This window comes from Anas platyrhynchos, chromosome 10 (genome assembly GCF_047663525.1).
Source record: "Anas platyrhynchos isolate ZD024472 breed Pekin duck chromosome 10, IASCAAS_PekinDuck_T2T, whole genome shotgun sequence".
In the NCBI taxonomy this organism is placed as follows: Eukaryota; Metazoa; Chordata; class Aves; order Anseriformes; family Anatidae; genus Anas; species Anas platyrhynchos.
Genome location: NC_092596.1, coordinates 1,665,465 through 1,683,591, shown reverse-complemented (window position 1 = coordinate 1,683,591; position 18,127 = coordinate 1,665,465). Strand labels below are relative to the sequence as shown.

At 36.3% G+C, this 18,127-nt stretch overlaps 1 protein-coding gene across 2 annotated transcripts in view; it reads right to left on the bottom strand.

Moving 5' to 3' along the window:
- Positions 1-18,127, bottom strand: part of TENM1 (teneurin transmembrane protein 1) — a 912,278-nt gene that overhangs the window by 451,876 nt on the left and 442,275 nt on the right. The window lies entirely within an intron of this gene.

Here is an 18,127-nt window from a genome sequence, read left to right as displayed (position 1 = left end):
CAAAAAACATCCTGATGGCAGCCACAAAGCTGTTGCAGCATCACAATACACTGGTGCTGGTACCCTGTGTGATTTGTCAGGCAGAAATAAGAGATTTTGATAGGAAGTACAGGAAACTTAAGAGACAGATAAACACTGGAGCTACAGTAGGATACAGGAAAGGCTCCACTAGAAAGCTTTCATGAGTCTTTTAATTATGAAGAACTTGTATTAGACTTCTAAGCTAAGAGCTTTTAAGCTAGGATCAAAATCATTTAAAAGTGCTATAAAAAGACACAAGGGATTCATGTCCAAATTTCCAAATAGAAGGATTATGCACATGCCAGTAAAAGGTGTTAATATAGGGCTATCATTTTGATGGATGTAAGGTTGTTTCATATGTTGTAACGGACACGGCTGCACTAGGTAACAGATATTAAACTGTTTTCTGTATGACATTCATTGCATTTGCCTGGAGTTTTCCATATTTACTGCATTGGTTATATATTGACAGCTTATAGAAAGGTAGAACAGGGGAAAATACAACCTCAATTTTCAATGGCTTCCACATTGCTTCCAAATACATTTAAACACTGGATTTCAATCCCTAAAGTGTTAAATAGTTTGTACTCCTTGGAACTCTGTGACCACCAGTTCCCTCATGTTTACAGAACTGCTTTCACATAATGACCCCTATGCTTAAAGCAGAGATTGCCTAAAGTAGAGTATTTTGGGGAAAGGGCTTTTGACTTTGTAATTTACTTTGCTTTCTCCATAGGTTTGACAAAGCTTGTTTCTACTTTTCTTCCAAAATGCAGCTCTGAAGGTAAACATGAAAATAAGTAAGCATAGTGCAATTTTGGTAGGGATACTAGAAATGTTTGTTTCTGTATAGGCCTAATTTATTTATTATGCAGGTCTTTACTGTATACTAAACTTTGTAAAAAAGTTTAAAGCATTTTAAAGTAATCAAGTACTTGATTTTTCTATAAATGTTTTAGCTGCAAAAAGTTAAGTCTAAAATGCATTTTAAATATTTTATAATTGACATATAGGATCAGCAAGTGTGAAACCCTGATATTCCAAACTACGTTTGTGTGCAATAGAATAGTAAGGATTGCAGCTGCCGAGCTATGTAGTTACTGAGAAACTGAGGTCCTGGCCTCCAGGCAGGAAACCAAATGAGCCCCTGGACGCTTCACAATCCACTAAAACAGAGTTCCTCTAAGGAATTATTCTTCCACAGCCAACGCTCTGCTGATCATTCCCTTTCACCAATTAAATCAATAGAACCACTTAGAAATACACACAAAAAAGATTTCTGCGAGAGGTAAATGGAATTTATATTTCACAGAATGAGCAGTAAATCTGAGGAAACAATAAAGACAGCATGACTGCAAGGAGCAGGCTATTCTTTCACAGACACAGTGTACACAGTTTGGGAACCTGCAGGAGAATGTGTTATTTTCTATAGTTTAACAGAAAGGCAAAGGCAATGAAACAGGCACTTACAGCCTTCACTTTCTGGTACTGCCTTTTTGTGGAGACAACACTCACTGTACTGTGCAATACTACATGCATCCCTCTCATCGTTAGATTCCAGGTTACAGATGCTTTTATTTCAGCTGTTGAAACAAAGATTAAAGGGTATGATATAAACACATTTTAATTTGTAAGACTTGGGGGGGGGAATAAGTTTTGATTTAGCTTTTGCAACAGTATTTGCCGCTAAGATTTATATGAAAGAAGACACCAAACACTGAAATAAATAGAACCATTTTAGTTAAAAGGAAGTTTAAATTTCAAACTTTCCAAACCACTATCAGAGCCAGAAAAAATGAATTATAAATGAATATATTCATTTTGAGTACTATCTTTTGCATATGAAGTATCTAGAAAGATTAAACACAATAAATTTGAGGAAAATATAAACCTTTTCTGACATTTATTTCAACATAAAAAGGCATTAGTATGGTGGCAGACAAAGCATTTTTTCCTTTGACAAAAAATTTCATTAAATAGACTTTTTTTTTTTATATACATGGTGTAATTTCTTTAGTATGGCAATATGATGTCCTATATGCTTTGGCAAGCTATTATATTATTTATTATTACATTTGCAAAGGGTACTATTGAAAAAAAAAAAAAAGGAGTTTAAATTCACAGCTTCTGGTAAATAGAAAATAAACTCAATATGGAAATTCAGCAAGTCTGTGAATTATGCACAGAGACTTTCAAAGCATTGCTCAGTAATTGTAAAAACTGTAGAACTGACCATAAATAAGTAAACTCCATAGTTCTCCTACTCCCTTGCCTGCAGTGCACAAATAACAACCTCCCTCTTATCTGCTCAGAGCAGGAATCAAAGCCTACTGTAGGAGACCACGGATTGAATCATGGTTTTAAAGGCTTCCTTATTGCAGACATTTATTAATTCCTGTTGGGTGATTAAATAATTTGGCTGTTGCCTACGAACAAAATCTATGAATAAAAAAGTGAGATGAAGGGGCTGATATTCACATTTTCTGATGCTTTCTTCCAGAATTTGGCACAGAACTGAGGCAATCATGCTAGATTTACTCTCTCAAACTGGGAAGCTCATTCCACAAGTTGGTCTTGTAGAAATGCTGCAAGTTTGCCAGAACCCCTGATCTGACAGGGTTTCAATCAGGCAGTGACTAAAGAATCCATCTGTTTATTCACAATGTGATCAAAGTCTCTGAAACATCTGAGATACGACAGTATGGGAGTTCAGAATTAGGTTCCTTACTGTACCACCTTGCACATAATATCTTGCCTACCCAATCTTTTCTTTATTTCTTAACATACTTACCCCAGGACTGATGCTCATCTGAGAAAGATTTTTTGTGAGCAAAACCTAAGACCTGCATTAGAGGAGACCATGACAGCTTCCCTGCTATTTCACACTTGGCTTTATTTTATTTTGGCTGATAAGAGAAATAATGACTAGGTACGGAGTGAGGACAAGCTGCTGACTTAACCAACATAATGGTCACTACCTAAAAAACGTGCAGGCTGCACTATCTGTGGCACAGTTATGAAACACTTTGTTTAGAAACTGACTGATAGAAGCAATTCCTATTTAGAAAAGAAATACAGAATTTACAGAACACACAGAACATGGTAATAAAGTGACCTCATAGATGTAGGTTCTAGGTAGTATTGTTTCTAGGTTGTATATATATAAAGAACAATTTTCTGAGTATGGGACACTGCAGTAAAGACTGCCTAGTGATGTGTCTGTGTTGGAAATATGAAGGTCATTCACATTTTCATTCAGATAAAACTCTACATTTATGAAGTATTATCTGCATCTTTTCCCCTTGTTCATTAAAGAGATTAGGTGAACATAATCCATTTTGTCTAGGACTTTTGTAAAGGTACTGTAGTTGTTCAGAGCAAACAAGGAGTCAGGTTTGCAAACACTCTCGGTTCTGTGAAGGCACATTTCAAAGTTTTAAGTGCTCTGTGGATGTCTGGGAATGGTGTTTGCACTTTGAGGAATCTGGAGGCTTAGCCTATAAAAAACATAGATATGGTTCCTGACTTATGCGAGAGCTGGAATTCACTTTGGGCAAACCTCCTACAACTATTCCTATTATTGCTTATTAGAAGACAATATGTAAGACAGGAGCAGGAAAGCAGGAAGATCGAGCTCATCAAGGTAACCACAGAGCAAGCTGGAAGGCAGAGGAATGGAAGTCGAAGAACAAATCAAAGAGTTCATCAGAAAGCTCAGCACTGCTTTTAGGTCCCATGACAAAAAAGGAAAAAAAGAACTCATACAGGGTCATACAGGGGACACACGGTGAAAGACTGCATTAAGTGGGGATGTGAACAAATCTGTTTCCTTTAATGCATCACCTACAGTAATGGTAGAAATGTTTGCAACCTAAAGTACCCTCAGTTTCTTTCAGAACCTGCAAAGTGTAATACAGCGGAAACTAAGTGTGTGTTTGCATAATCTTCTGTGCCACTTCTAGTGAGAGCTTTTAAAAGGAGTATACGAAACTTTTTTTTTTTTTTTTTTAAATACATGTGGGAAATAGGAAGCAAACCCTACATGAACATAGCTGAGTATGCATTGTGCCTTACTTTGAAAATCTGGAAAGGTTTTCAGTGTGGTGTCTTCATAGAATGCTCACTGAGACTACCAAAGGTAGTTTCTGATACTGCCAGGGTGTGTCAGGGATCTAAGCTGGTTATACTCAGAGATGGGTACTAAATTGCACGTCCAGTGGTTTCTAATCCACACAAACAAAACAGTTATTCCTAAATCCACCCAAATGTCACACAAGTTTCCAACATTATTATGCATTCCCAAATAGACCATTTTAGTACTTTTTTTTTAGCACCTTAATAACTTCATGAATGACACAGAAAATACATTAGCATTTTCCTCTCTACATCTGGAAAGACAATTGAAAACCCAGTATTTTTAAAGCTGAAGATTATTTAAATTGAAAAGATATCTTCAAATATAGCCTAAATTTTAAGCAACCTCATTACATAACAATTTACCACAAAACTTGTACAGGAAGATTTTCAAGCAATTTATCCATAAATACAAAACAATGTGGATCTAAAATGATCTTAATCCATGTGTGACACAGATGTGAAAAAGAGAAGAAGCGTATATTGATTTATGGACGTTTCCTAGGCCAGGGAAAAGTTGAGAATCCATCAGTCTTGGCTTTCAGCTAATTTCCTTAAAGATTATGAATAAAAAGTAAACTCAATATTTTATGCGTCAGTAAGCTTAATAGAGTTAAAATGGTGAAATGACAGGGATATGACAAGGGGGGAGCACATTTCAAAGAACAATAGTATTTTCAAATGAAGATGTCTAGAGCTAATCTATGGTACTGCAAAATATGCCCCAATGGATAAAAATAGTATAGCACATGTCACCACCTTGGCTTTCGAACATAGAGCGGTCTGGTAAAATGAGTTGCTGCAGCAGCGTTCTCTACAAAATTGGATTCAAATTCTGCACTACAACACACACAAAAAAAATTGATTTTTTTTTTTTTTGTTACTATTTTTTGCTATACTTATTACAAATGACTGCATAAATAATCCTTGGTTTATGCTCACAAGAACCATAAGAATAGATTTATAGATATGCTATAGATGAACTTTAACTCATGAAAACCGAATAGAAAACAAAAGAATGCTACTCTTACAAACAATCCCAACTAATGTAGCTATCTATCCCATCTAAACAGCATTTTCAGAAACTCCTTTAAAAAAATAACACATCTTTAAAAATACATTGCAAAGCTCCTGCCACTGAAACATACAAATTATACTCTATTACTGTCAGCATTAGGACAAGCATGCTATTTGTTGATATGGATAGGGTTTTTTTTCACAGCTAGGAAATGACACATTCCAAGAAATATTGTGATTTTTAAGATTAAATAATTTTACTGAGGCCACTGCTGCTGTGGTGATCAAACACACCACATTCTAGCCAATGAAAACTGCTTTTAATGGGGCAAAGAACACTATTTGTGTGGGGAAAAAAAAAATCTTAAAGATAAAATTCTCATTCTATTCTAAGGCTTTTTTCATGAAGCTGTGAAAATAGAAGCCTAATAAATGCAAAATTCTTTTCTGAAAACTGACACAAAAGCTATAAACCTTAGTTGACAGCTCTCAACAAAGGTTACAGCTTTAATAACTGGCAAAGAAATTCACAAATATGATTTAATATACAGTCAAAAATAAGGAAGTCACTTTAAGAAAATTACAAATTCATCACTGATTGTTCACAAAAATAATTAGGATATATATTATTTACTATTTTTCTGTGGAACATTGGATAAAATAGTATCTGTATGTAGTGAATAAGCACCTATGCTGCACTCCTGCCATTATTTAATTGATAAATCGTGCACTCAGGAAATGATCACTTTTTATGTCGGAGTCCTACGAGTAAGTGAAGGCGGTGATGACAAAGTAGACAGATATTTTTCTCCCTTTGTAATTTTGGTTTGCTAATACCAGTGTTCACTAGATTTATGAAATCTGACATCATTAAAAGTTCAACATTCCCCATAAATCCCTCAATTTAGAATAGATTCAAAAATTGTTTATGTCTTTCTACTGAGAGGCTTAGATATAAATGACTCTGAAATTAATATATGAACCAGAAGCACACACTCCAAAGTCAATGGAGCAATGCCTGAAGCATTAATAGCAGATGTTTTTTCAAAACCCTACTTTATTCAACTGCTCATCGTCCCTGGTATCCCGAACCCATGCTGTTGACCCCGTTAGCCTGGGTTCATTTTGTCTGTGCCTAGGAAGAGCTGAGTTCACAGTTAGTAGGGTGAATATTGGAGTAGTTCATCATTATACATGTCCTACCTAGAGCATATGATCACCCTTTAAATAACAAGTTATGGGAGCCCTTTCTCCAGTCCTTCCCAGCTTGCAGGGACCTTCTAGGAGAACACTGAAAGATGAAGGGATTTTCCTGGTGTAAGTACTCCCAGCTCCAGCTCTGGAACCTGTTCTACTGTGTGAAAAATCAAATCTTCACTGAGCCAGAAAAAATGTGACTTATAGCCCTCTGGGTAGGCACTCAAGAGAGATGAAAGCTAGGCTGAGGTAACCATGCTCCAACAAATTATTCCTTTATTTTTACATGAAAATGTTATTGATAAAACATAGAAAACACCCCCTAGCATCAGTGCATGAAGTACTAACCTTTCCCATCAGCTTAGCACCATTACTAAGAAATTAGGCATTTTAAAATCCAGTCAAAACAAAGTATGTTGCTAAAGCATAGCTCATTTCTAAGGAGCCAGTGAAGGGATGAATGGAGAATATTTCCTGTGGTTCAGTAGTTCTTCTGAGAAGATAGAAAGATGGGTTTGTACTCTCAGGCAGAGAAAAGAGAAAACACCTTTGATTCTTTGGAAGATCCCCTAAATACGAAGGTGTGTAAAATAGGGCACTGTCACCGTCCATTTTAAACAATAACAAGAAGAAAAAGTGCCTTGCTCAGCTCTTTAAATCAAAGGACAAGATCTCCACCTATAGGATTGCATGCTGCTGGTACCAATGGGACAGAGACTGCCCTATGGGGAGTGGAGTTAAAAACTTGTCTGTTTTCAGCATTCCCACATAAATCAAACACTGTACAACTGCAAATACTACTTTGATATTGTCTAGGTCCTGCTAATATCAAAACATGCCCATACTCGTGTGCAGTGTACCAGGTAGTTAAATACACAGGTTACACAGCCAGGCTCCTGCATTTTACTTGATAAAGATTGATCCTGGATCCACCCTTCTGTGAGCAGCTGAGACAAAACAGATTTATGCTATGCCATACAGTCGAGGTTTAACTAAAGATTTTTGGTGTGACTCTGAATAAAACAATCTTTAAAACTCATCTGAAGCCAGCGAAAACTGTGGATTTTACCGTCTATCAGAGTCAGGACCATAAGTCAAAGGGTGAAGACCTACTCTGGACACAATACAGCTGAAAAGGTAGAGAACAAAGTGCCAGAGATGACCTCAGCCTGAGCAAATACTTAACTGTAAACATTAAACTAAACATTTTTCAGAGAAAGATTGATCAACAAGTTAAATAGGCCTGTAGACAAGTTACTCAAGTAACTTTGTAGTGGTAGCACCTGAAAGTTAACAAAAATACAGTTTACAAAACATTTGATTTTTGATCAAATGCATTTTTTCATCACCAGCTGCTCTGGGCACTAGCACAAACCGAATGTCCTTTTTATTTTTATTAGCAAAAATCCAGATCAATATCTCTGAATCTACGCTCACAAAACTTGCATTACTGAAACACTGGAGACTGTATGAGATTTCCATACATACTTCTCTGGTCCACAGACTAGTTTCCAAGCTTATTCATGCATAAAACTTTTGTTTTGCACTCCAGTTTTCCATGAATTTGAGTGGGTGGATAATATTGGCTGGACTGTTTTACATTCCTTCTGCTGACAACCCAATGGACTGTCCCACCTGATGAAGAAGTTGCTTAAGAAGCCTTTAAAGCATTTCTCTAAGATGTGTGCTGATATTTGAGTTGGCCAGCCTGTGCACAAGGACAAACTTTGCAGGCCTTCTCTGCAATCGAGCTAAAATTCCCTATCTCAGATGGGAAATGGCCAAGGGCCCAAGATTACAGCAATGACACTTGTTACAGCACCCACTGGAGCGCTCCTTTTCCCTAACCTGTGGGCTGACAAGTTATCAGCCTCATATGGACAATGACTGGGACGAAAAAGACTTGTTCCTAAGTCAATTATTTGAAAGTAGAACCTGTAATGTGAGATTTACTGTGATACTGTTAACTTTGTAGTGAATTGAAGTGTTTGTAGCATCTGTAAAATTGACAGATTGTTTCTCATAGAGCTGGCAGTTCAATAGCAAATACAGATTTTATGTGCAGGAAAGCAGCAAGGTCAAACAGCTGCAAAGGGTATACTAGAAACGACTGATTTCTGGGGGAATAATGCATGCACTGGAATTTACTATTTGTTTCTTTGAAAAGAGAGCAGATGTGAAAATATCCACAAATGTCATCTTTTCTTTTTTTTCTTCTTCTTTTTTTTTTTTTTTTTCAAGGTTTATATACCTAATATCAACAGAATGGCTAGGAAAAAAATACTAGGTTTTAGGTTTACTTTCTACTTTTACCAGGTTCAACAGAGCCAAATCCTTTTCCAGAGGATTTCACAACCTAAAATATATTCTTAGTTCCTCCCAAATGTAGAAATAGTATTTGGTTGTTCTGCAAACCATAGTGAGAGCTCAGCAATGACCCAAACAGGAGAAGCAACTGTTCTTGTTTTTCTACTCAAGCATAAGATAATTACAAGCTGGGAGAAAGAAATGGCCATTAGAATTTAACTTTCACTCCTTTCCCTCTATGTCTTCAGTTCATGCTTCTATCTTATATTGGGAGAAAAGGCAAATATAACCTTTGGAGAACACATTTCTCTATTGTATCTGAAAGTTCTGTAAGTTACTCAATATATATTTCCATTGAAAAATTCACTGGAAAAAATGCATCACAAAATATAATTAAGTGTTGATTTTGAAGTTACAACAACTAGCATTTGATGAACTCCTGTAAAGAACCAAGAAAAGGATGCAAGTTAATGATACATGGTAATTTAATGACAGCTCTGACTGTGGCTTGTCATCACTGAAGAAATATTAACTGTAAAACACAGGTAGCTTGTCAAGCAAAGAAAGCTGGCCTGACTTCAGCTAGTGCCCAGTCAAACAAACCTAACTGAAATGCTAAGAAGCTGCTAAATAAATAAGAAATCAGACAATTATTACAGATCTGTTTAATTCCTGGCTTTGCTAGTGTTCCCATGACTTTCAATGAGGCATTTAACGTCCTTCTGTATCAAACCTTAAATACTTGTCTGAGAGTGACTATGGGATACTAAAAGGCATAAACAGCAAAATAAGAGCAACATAAATTATTTATGTTTTATCAAAAGTTTGCCTCCAATTGAATGACTAAATAGAGCTTTTCAGTTGGAATTATAGTGTATGTTTGATATTTTCTTTACAATAAATTCATTTTTATTTGCGAACTACTTTATGTTCCTCAAACACCAGAGTGGTCTCAACCATTCTCTTCCAGGTCATTTATGATGAAATTACAGTCCCACATATCAAACTCAGAATTTAAATACCATTCCCTAATGCCTCCTCAATGCAAACTGCTCTCTTCAAGGTAGAGAGGTTTGTCTTTTTTTTTTTTTTTTTTCTTCCCTAAATCCAGAAAGTAATCAAAATCTGAGTCTGGGAATGCTGTGCAAATGATATCATCCCGAGGAGTAGACCTCAAAGGATGATTTTTGCAGAAACGTAAATTAGAAAGACAACAGGGACAGCTCTCATCTAACAGTTTCTCATCCCTTCCCACACAAGAACCCAGTGAGCAGCTGCCCTTCCAGCCTTAATCACTGCCTGAAGCAGTAACCACTGCACTAGATGAAGACAGGCAGAGGAAGCTTCAGAAAGCAGGCAAGCCTGCTGCTGGTTCACAATTTTGCCAATTTGACTGCTTTTCCCTCCCATTCTCCCATTCTCCCATTTTTCTACACCTTCACCTAAGTTTTAGCCTCAGGAAAGGGGGTCACGAGCAGAACTTTGAAAACCCTTAGAATACTGCTTTGCCTTTTTTTTTTTTTCCTTCCCCTTTGCTCAACTTTAAAGATGTTAAGGCAAAAAAAAAAAAAAAAAAAAAAAAAAAAGCGCTAACAAGTAGAGAGCAATAAGTCTCTTATTATGTACTTATGTATTTTTTTTAAAATTATGTAAAACCATTCGGCAGTCAACTTGAAACCAAATTTCACAGATTTATCCCCTTACTTAAATAAAACTAAAGTGTCATTGCTCCAGTTAGTTCATAATGACAGGTCAACCGAGCCTCCTCTCGGTGAAAATGAAGCTATGAGTTCCTACAGCAACGTGCAGGCTGTAAGCATTCAGGATTGCTTGGTGCAGAAAGCACAAATTAAAAAGCTGATTATACTCACACCCAGTAACCGAACTGCAGTGCAATGACAGTAAAGTATTTCTCCCTCATTAAAATGCATATAATTAATTTCAAAATTGTGCATGTCTAATATTTAATGCCTTGCTATTTAAAGAACCTTAACTCTGTCATGATGTCAAGAAAATAAATTCATGGAACTTCTTTCCTATCTCATTTAACAACAAGATGCAAATGTAACTAATTTTTCCCTGGAAATTGAGAAAAACTCCAGCACAGTGCCCACTCAACTTTGGTAATATTATGCCATTTATCACCAACCGTAAGGGTAAAATAATTTCTGCAAAATAAATAAGCACTTCTTGTGGCTTGCACTGCACTTTAAGACAACTTTCAAACTGATAAACATTTTTAGCTAGAAGATGAACAGATTCAGATTTCACTTTAATCTTCCCATAGGTATTACTAGGCCTGATCCTTACACATGGTTCATCAGAAGAAATGTATGAAAGTAGCTTCAGTGAGTGAAGCGCATATATCAAATATATATGATTAAATAACATAATTATATTTTTGTATTATATATGAGATTAAGTGCTTCTGAATCTAAAGCAGTTGCAGAAAGTTGAAGTTGGAGATCTAGTATTAACAGTACAAGCTCTACCTTACTGCTTGATATTAGCAAAATAAGATATCAGTTGCTTCAATGAGCATCTTACATGCCTAATATATCACAGACAAAAATTCCCACTGCTAACATTTCTATTACAGATAGGCTTACTGAAATAATTTCATATCTGATAAGAAATTCCCCTGGTCCAAGTTAAAAGAAATTCTGCACAGCAATTAGTTATTAGTATGCAATAAATGAGGAAAAAAACAAAAACAAACACAACACAACACACAACATATAAAGTACTATTAATCTCACTGTGTATCTGACACCAACCATCACCAGACCATTCTAATTATCACTTCATAGAATAAATTATTCATATTATTATTCATATCCATAATTTATGACATATGTTTAATAACAAATGAAAAACAAAAAAGCAAACAAAACAAAAAGCACTGGAAGATATGGATGTATTTTTCAGGTATTTTCCAGATCTGTATTTCAGACAACTACTGTACATGCAGGCAGAACCTGCTCAAAGAGTTCTTCTGGCCAGGAATTGCTGTAGGGTTCTAGACAGGGTGGACAGTGTAGCTCTTCCTAAAAGAAGTAAGATTTTATTTCTGCACCTCAATCCTAAAAGGAGCCTCCAGCCCTCATTTTCATCTAGGAACAAACAACATAATACATTCATCAACTAACATATATTAATAGGTTTAAAAGAATTCAGAAGTTTAGCTCTTTATTTCTACTAGACACAAGTCTTTCTACAATTAAAGAAGATTCTGTACAAAGCATGAAACAGTCTGAAAAATACAAGCCATGGCACTCAAAGCAGCCTCAAAGAATTCTGAAGTAACCTACAAGACTTTTTTATGAGATCCTCAAATGAGGTGAGAATTCAGATGCTACTTGAACATGTGTCACTTAGCACTTAAACCTTAAATACCCAAAAACAATTCCTTGAAAGTTGTAGACAGATAGATCAATGTTTTTAAAAATTCTTGTAGTTGCACACTTGAATGGGAAGCCATGCAACACTTCAACACTTCTTAGCCACAAAGAAATGTTCCTTCCCTTGTTCTGCTACAGCTTTTATCACTCTGATTTCACCCAAATTCATCATTCCTCATAGTTGTCTTGACAATTACTGCACACCAGTTTCAAGTCTCAAAGCATGGATGAACCCAACATAGAATTTTTTACTTCAATGGCACATTGAAGTTAACATAATTTCAAAACAACCCTCTCTAAGTTGATTGATTTTATCAAATAAGTTTCAATCTGCTTGCTACTTTCCTGACTTTTCAGCTGAATATTACTCAATAAACTACCTTGTCATATTCTTATTACTCTGATTAATTCATCAAAGACAACGACAGCCTTAAATGTGCAAATGGAATGAACTCTGGTGCCCTCTTATTTCTTTGCTACCCCTATTTGCTTGAGCTACTGAACATGTGTGAGGTAATAAATCTCAAACAATTGTTTATCAGGAGGTGCTGTAGAGATCAACCTGGAAGTTAAGCAAGCATATGCATTTTGAGATAGAAAATCACCACTAAGCTCTTAATAAAGGATAGTTTGCATCCTTTGCTCCTGTATCTTAGTGAGTTTACCAATGTGAATGAATGCTCTAGTGAAAAAAAAAAGTTCCTACTCTAAAACGATCCTCCCTTCCCACCCACCCTTAAATCTAAAATGAAATAGATTTTTATTAGTTTAACAGAAAATAAGGACGAAGGCTTTAGAAGTCTATTTCATTATCAATGTCACATCAACTTTATCATCATGTTGATATGATAACACTGTTACTAACTGAAGTATTTATCCAGTCAAAATATTTTTGGGTGTTCTTTTCACAACAGGAACACATAGCAGATGACTCTGCAATGGAACAAGAGTAAGAACCAAGCTTGGTTCAACAAAATTATATATCCAGCTGGTTTTTATTTGTTTGCTTTTTTTTAAAAAAAAAAAAAGAAAAAAAAAAAAGAAAAAAAAAAGAGAGAGAGAGAGGAAAGAGAAGGGAAAAACAGGGGAGAGAGAGAGGAAAAAAGGGAATTAGAAAAGAAGGGAAAAAAGAAAAAAAGAAAAAGAAAAAAGAGATGGGGAGAAAAAGAGAGAAAATATTGCTAAGAAGGAATGCCTTGTATTCAGTACAAGCAGAAATATGTTGATACCTGATGGTTCACCAGATATAACGCAGACTCCAAAGCTGAAAAGCAATTTAAGCTTCCCAATTAAGTTTTCTTTTCTGTTATTTTAGGTAGATTTAACTACACCAGTTCAGGCTGCCTAGAAATCCCTATGTGTTTGCAGCAGGCAACATAATGGTTCTTCCAGGAAAGAGTCTAGACTGTCACCTGCCCAGTATTGCTCATATGAACACCATAAAGACAGCATTTAGAAGAAATAATTAACACAAATTTAAACTGGTTCCAGTAGGCACACAAATGTCTTCTCAAGTAATATAGAACTACAGTAACACACTACAAGTCAAAATCACACTGCTTCTTTCTTACTATTTTCAAAGACTTGCTCAGCTGTGTCCTTAGCCCTGAAGGCTAAACCTTACTCAACTATTGAAAATTCAGTGTCAGGGAACTTGATTGTTCTCCTCTGTCTTTAGCTCTCTGGTCTCTGGGTTTATCCTGAGAAACACATTCTCCAAAGACTATGAGTTTCTGGAGTCTAGTAATTCTAGCCTACTAGAATCAGTGCTTAGGCTTCTATTGACTTCAAAGGACTTCAGGTCACATCTTTGCTTAGCCAGCCTGCAACTCATCAATACAAAGATGTCAAATTTTATGAAGTCTATGATTTAAGTTAGTCAGTTTTGAAAAGCACTCTATTATTTGGCAGTCTGAGATAATGGAAATAGCTGTAACAACCACAGAAAATGTCAGTTTGAATCAGATAGCTTCAAAGTGTTATCATTTAACCTGAATTCAATTTATTTATTAAACATCTACTAGTCTGCAATTAAAAAGATTCAAACTTTTCAATATATGGCACTGTTTTCTAGGCGGACAAATAAGAAAATGAAGAAGAGGTTGCATTTATGTGTGGTCTGAGACTACATAGAGTTAAAATCGTTCAAATGGTGAGAAATATCTGAGTTATACTGGCTAGAGACAACAATTCACACTGCCAAACTCAGGCTACAATTCATCAAGATAAGGAAGGAGCTCATCAATTTTGGTGTTTGTCATCACAAGCTGGCTAGGCTATACAGCTGCAATGTGTTGCATCATCTTCTGACAGGATGGAGAAAGAGTAAAAAGGCTTTATATATATATTATAATGTGCACATAACTGAAATATATATACAGAAATTTGAAAGTAATTGTCCTAAGCAGCTGGTGTGAAGGCAACCCACGGAAAAAAATAGGAGAATCCCTATTTAATCTATCATTTCAATTTCTATTTTCACAAATACTATCACATGGATTTGGTTAGAACAGATATATGTTATTAGAGCACACAAACAAAACAGAGGGGCAGAGACACTTACATAGAAAAAGGCTAATGTGCCTTTCTGCATTTAATGTTATTTAGGATATATGACACTTTGAATGCCAGATATATAAATATATAAATCATAAATATTATCTTCCTTTATAACAAGTCTGTAGAATCATAGAGATGGTTAGGAAGTTCCCTAACAAGGCAGTCTCCACATGAGTTTTTGTCACTGATGCAGTACTGTGAAGTGATATTGGAATGCTGAGAAATCGTAATAAAACTACTGATTGAGAAGCTGTCTCTGCTTGCAAATATTTTTAAGTATATATATTCAAACAACTTTAAACAGATATCATATTTTAAAAAATCAAAATAAACTCCAGTGGAAGCTTTTCTTCAAGTAAGCAATTTAAGAACACTGGCAAAAGTTTGAAGAGTTTTCACCACTAGCAAAAAACTATGTAATGCCTGAGAAATCCTACACTGCAAGAACACAGTTGAAACCACAGAATACCCAATACTACCATACGGGGAGTGTGGAATTCCTTCTGTCTCCTTTGCTGGGTCTCTGTTGGCTTAAACCAAAATCAAAAGAAAACAAAACATAAAAAACAACTAAGTCCTCACGGTACAAGGTTAATTTAATTGTTCATGTGCATCAAGAGATTACCCATATTTTGGCTAAAGAGGGAAGATTTAATGCTTTGAGTGAGGAGAGAGACGGGAAAAAAAACAACTAAGCATTTTTATTTTTCAGTTTAATAGAACTATAACATAAGAAATTGAAAATGTGTCATAAAAGTAGCTGCTCTTATCTTTGTGACAGATCATTTCAAACATACTTAGTAACATCTGTGTCCTTATTCCCTGAATTAGGATCATCACTTCCTTAGCAATTTCCTAGAGTTCTTTGGAAAGTAGAGGACTATTTCCTCATTACAATTTTATAACAACTTTTATGGACTGCTAGAAGATATTTTTAAACCTAGGATATTTGTCTCAGATTCAGCTTCAGAATTGTTAAAAAATGCTGAGTGTCCCATCACAAATATTACACTTTTATGTAAATTGGAAATTGCCAGGCAGTAGACTCTGAAAAGAGGTCTTTTTGAAAAATGTGAGCACATCATTTAATATTAAATTATTTTATTTGAATTCTCTTTTAAGTGATGATCCTCCAGAAGTTTCAAATTTCTCTAGACCAATACACAGTACAGGGCACAAGAGGGTACAAGAGTTCAATCAGCTTCATTAGAGCCAAATTCTGACAGTGCATTCACTTCTGTGGGTGGACGGGCACATTGTGAAGAAGCACTTCATAAACTTAATCCAACGCAGCTAAAAAAAAAAAAAAAAGTACAACTGTTCTTTGTTTCCCCTGCTATCTCTTTGTCAAGCACATTTTGTTATAAGATTTGCTCTCTAATGCAGATGAATCTGAAAGACAAATTAACCATCCACATTATACGGTATCTCAGTCTATCTCAGTCTCTTTCTGCAACTGACATCTTAAGCTTGCACTAATTTGACATATAGACTAACTTGTTTGGAGTACTCTGATAAATATTTTTTTTTTTCCCCAGACTCCTGTTTTGTTGGATCACACTGTCTGATCTGTGAATTAAATAATTCTGCCTATCAGCTTACTACAAAGATCCAGTAGAAATGTTAAATAGCTGAAGATGAGACCAAACACTGATCATTAATAATTTGTTAATTTTCATGCCATATTCAGGCTACATCCTAGTGTTTTTCTTCTTCTCATCCTATGGTTATTTTTCTATGGTTATTTTTCACTTGAAGGGTTTTCAGGGCATCAGTGCACAATGCAGTTGTACCAATCCAAGCTGAATCACAGACATTTTCATTCTCTTTTTCATTATTATTATTATTATTATTATTATTATTATTATTATTATTATTATTTGCTACAGAAGGATTTTCATATGGAAGGACTGCAGTCCATACTTTTTTTTTCTGAGAATTCTTTGCATTCCATAGGAAGGAATTTACTCACGTGTTTCTCACCAATAAGATTTCTAATGAAGGCAGAATTACTGTCTCCAATGAAGTTGCGACATAGCTGTAACACGTAAACAACCTATGTCCAAAGGTCATGGCAAAGCTAACGTGTTAAAATAAGATGACATAGTGCTGAAGGAAAAGGAAGGAAAAGTTTCCAAGAAACCGCTTATATTGTCAACATATTTTCAAACAGAAGAGTGCAAAGGAAAAAAAAAAAAGAAAAAGACTTCTAGAGCTAAAAATACTGCAGCTTCTTTGAAGAAAGACACAGAAAATGAAACAACTTGAGGTAGCTGTAAGTAGCATATGTAACTGCAGTTAAAGCAATAAAAAGGAAGTGTACTTAATTTTAGTCAGCATATGCGTCAGTTGTCCATTCAAGCATAAAAGTGGATTTTCTGCTGTAGAAACAGTTTTAGTTTCTGGTTTTCATCATAAAACTAATTAAAAGTAGAGATAGGTTGAACTGCTAAGGAAAAAATAGTATATGTGGGTATATTTCAATTCTGGATTATCCATTTAGACATACATAATTTACCAAATTATTGAGTGCACCCTCAGTAAGTTTGCAGATGACACCAAGCTAGGTGCGTGTGTCGATCTGCTCGAGGGTAGGAAGGCTCTGCAGGAGGATCTGGATAGGCTGCACCGATGGGCTGAGGTCAACTGCATGAAGTTCAACAAGGCCAAGTGCCGGGTCCTGCACCTGGGGCGCAATAACCCCAAGCAGAACTACAGGCTGGGAGAGGAATGGTTGGAGAGCTGCCAGGCAGAGAAGGACCTGGGAGTGATGGTGGACAGTCGGCTGAATATGAGCCAGCAGTGTGCTCAGGTGGCCAAGAAGGCCAACGGCATCCTGGCTTGTATCAGAAACACTGTGACCAGCAGGGCTAGGGAGGTGATCGTCCCCCTGTACTCGGCTCTGGTGAGGCCGCACCTCGAGTACTGTGTTCAGTTTTGGGCCCCTCGCTACAAGAAGGACATTGAGGTGCTTGAGCGGGTCCAAAGAAAGGCGACGAAGCTGGTGAGGGGCCTGGAGAGCAAGTCCTATGAGGAGCGGCTGAAGGAGCTGGGCTTGTTCAGCCTAGAGAAGAGGAGGCTCAGGGGTGACCTTATTGCTCTGTATAAGTACATTAAAGGAGGCTGTAGAGAGGTGGGGGTTGGCCTGTTCTCCCATGTGCCTGGTGACAGGACGAGGGGGAATGGGCTAAAGTTATGCCAGGGGAGTTTTAGGTTAGATGTTAGGAAGAACTTCTTTACTGAAAGGGTTGTGAGGCACTGGAACGGGCTGCCCAGGGAGGTGGTGGAGTCACCATCCCTGGAAGTCTTCAAAAGACGTTTAGATGTAGAGCTTAGGGATATGGTTTAGTGGGGACTGTTAGTGTTAGGTTAGAGGTTGGACTCGATGATCTTGAGGTCTCTTCCAACCTAGAAATTCTGTGATTCTGTGAAATACAGTTTGTTTCTACCAAGTTCAGGCCTTTCAACACAAAAGGCTCCAGAGTTTGCCT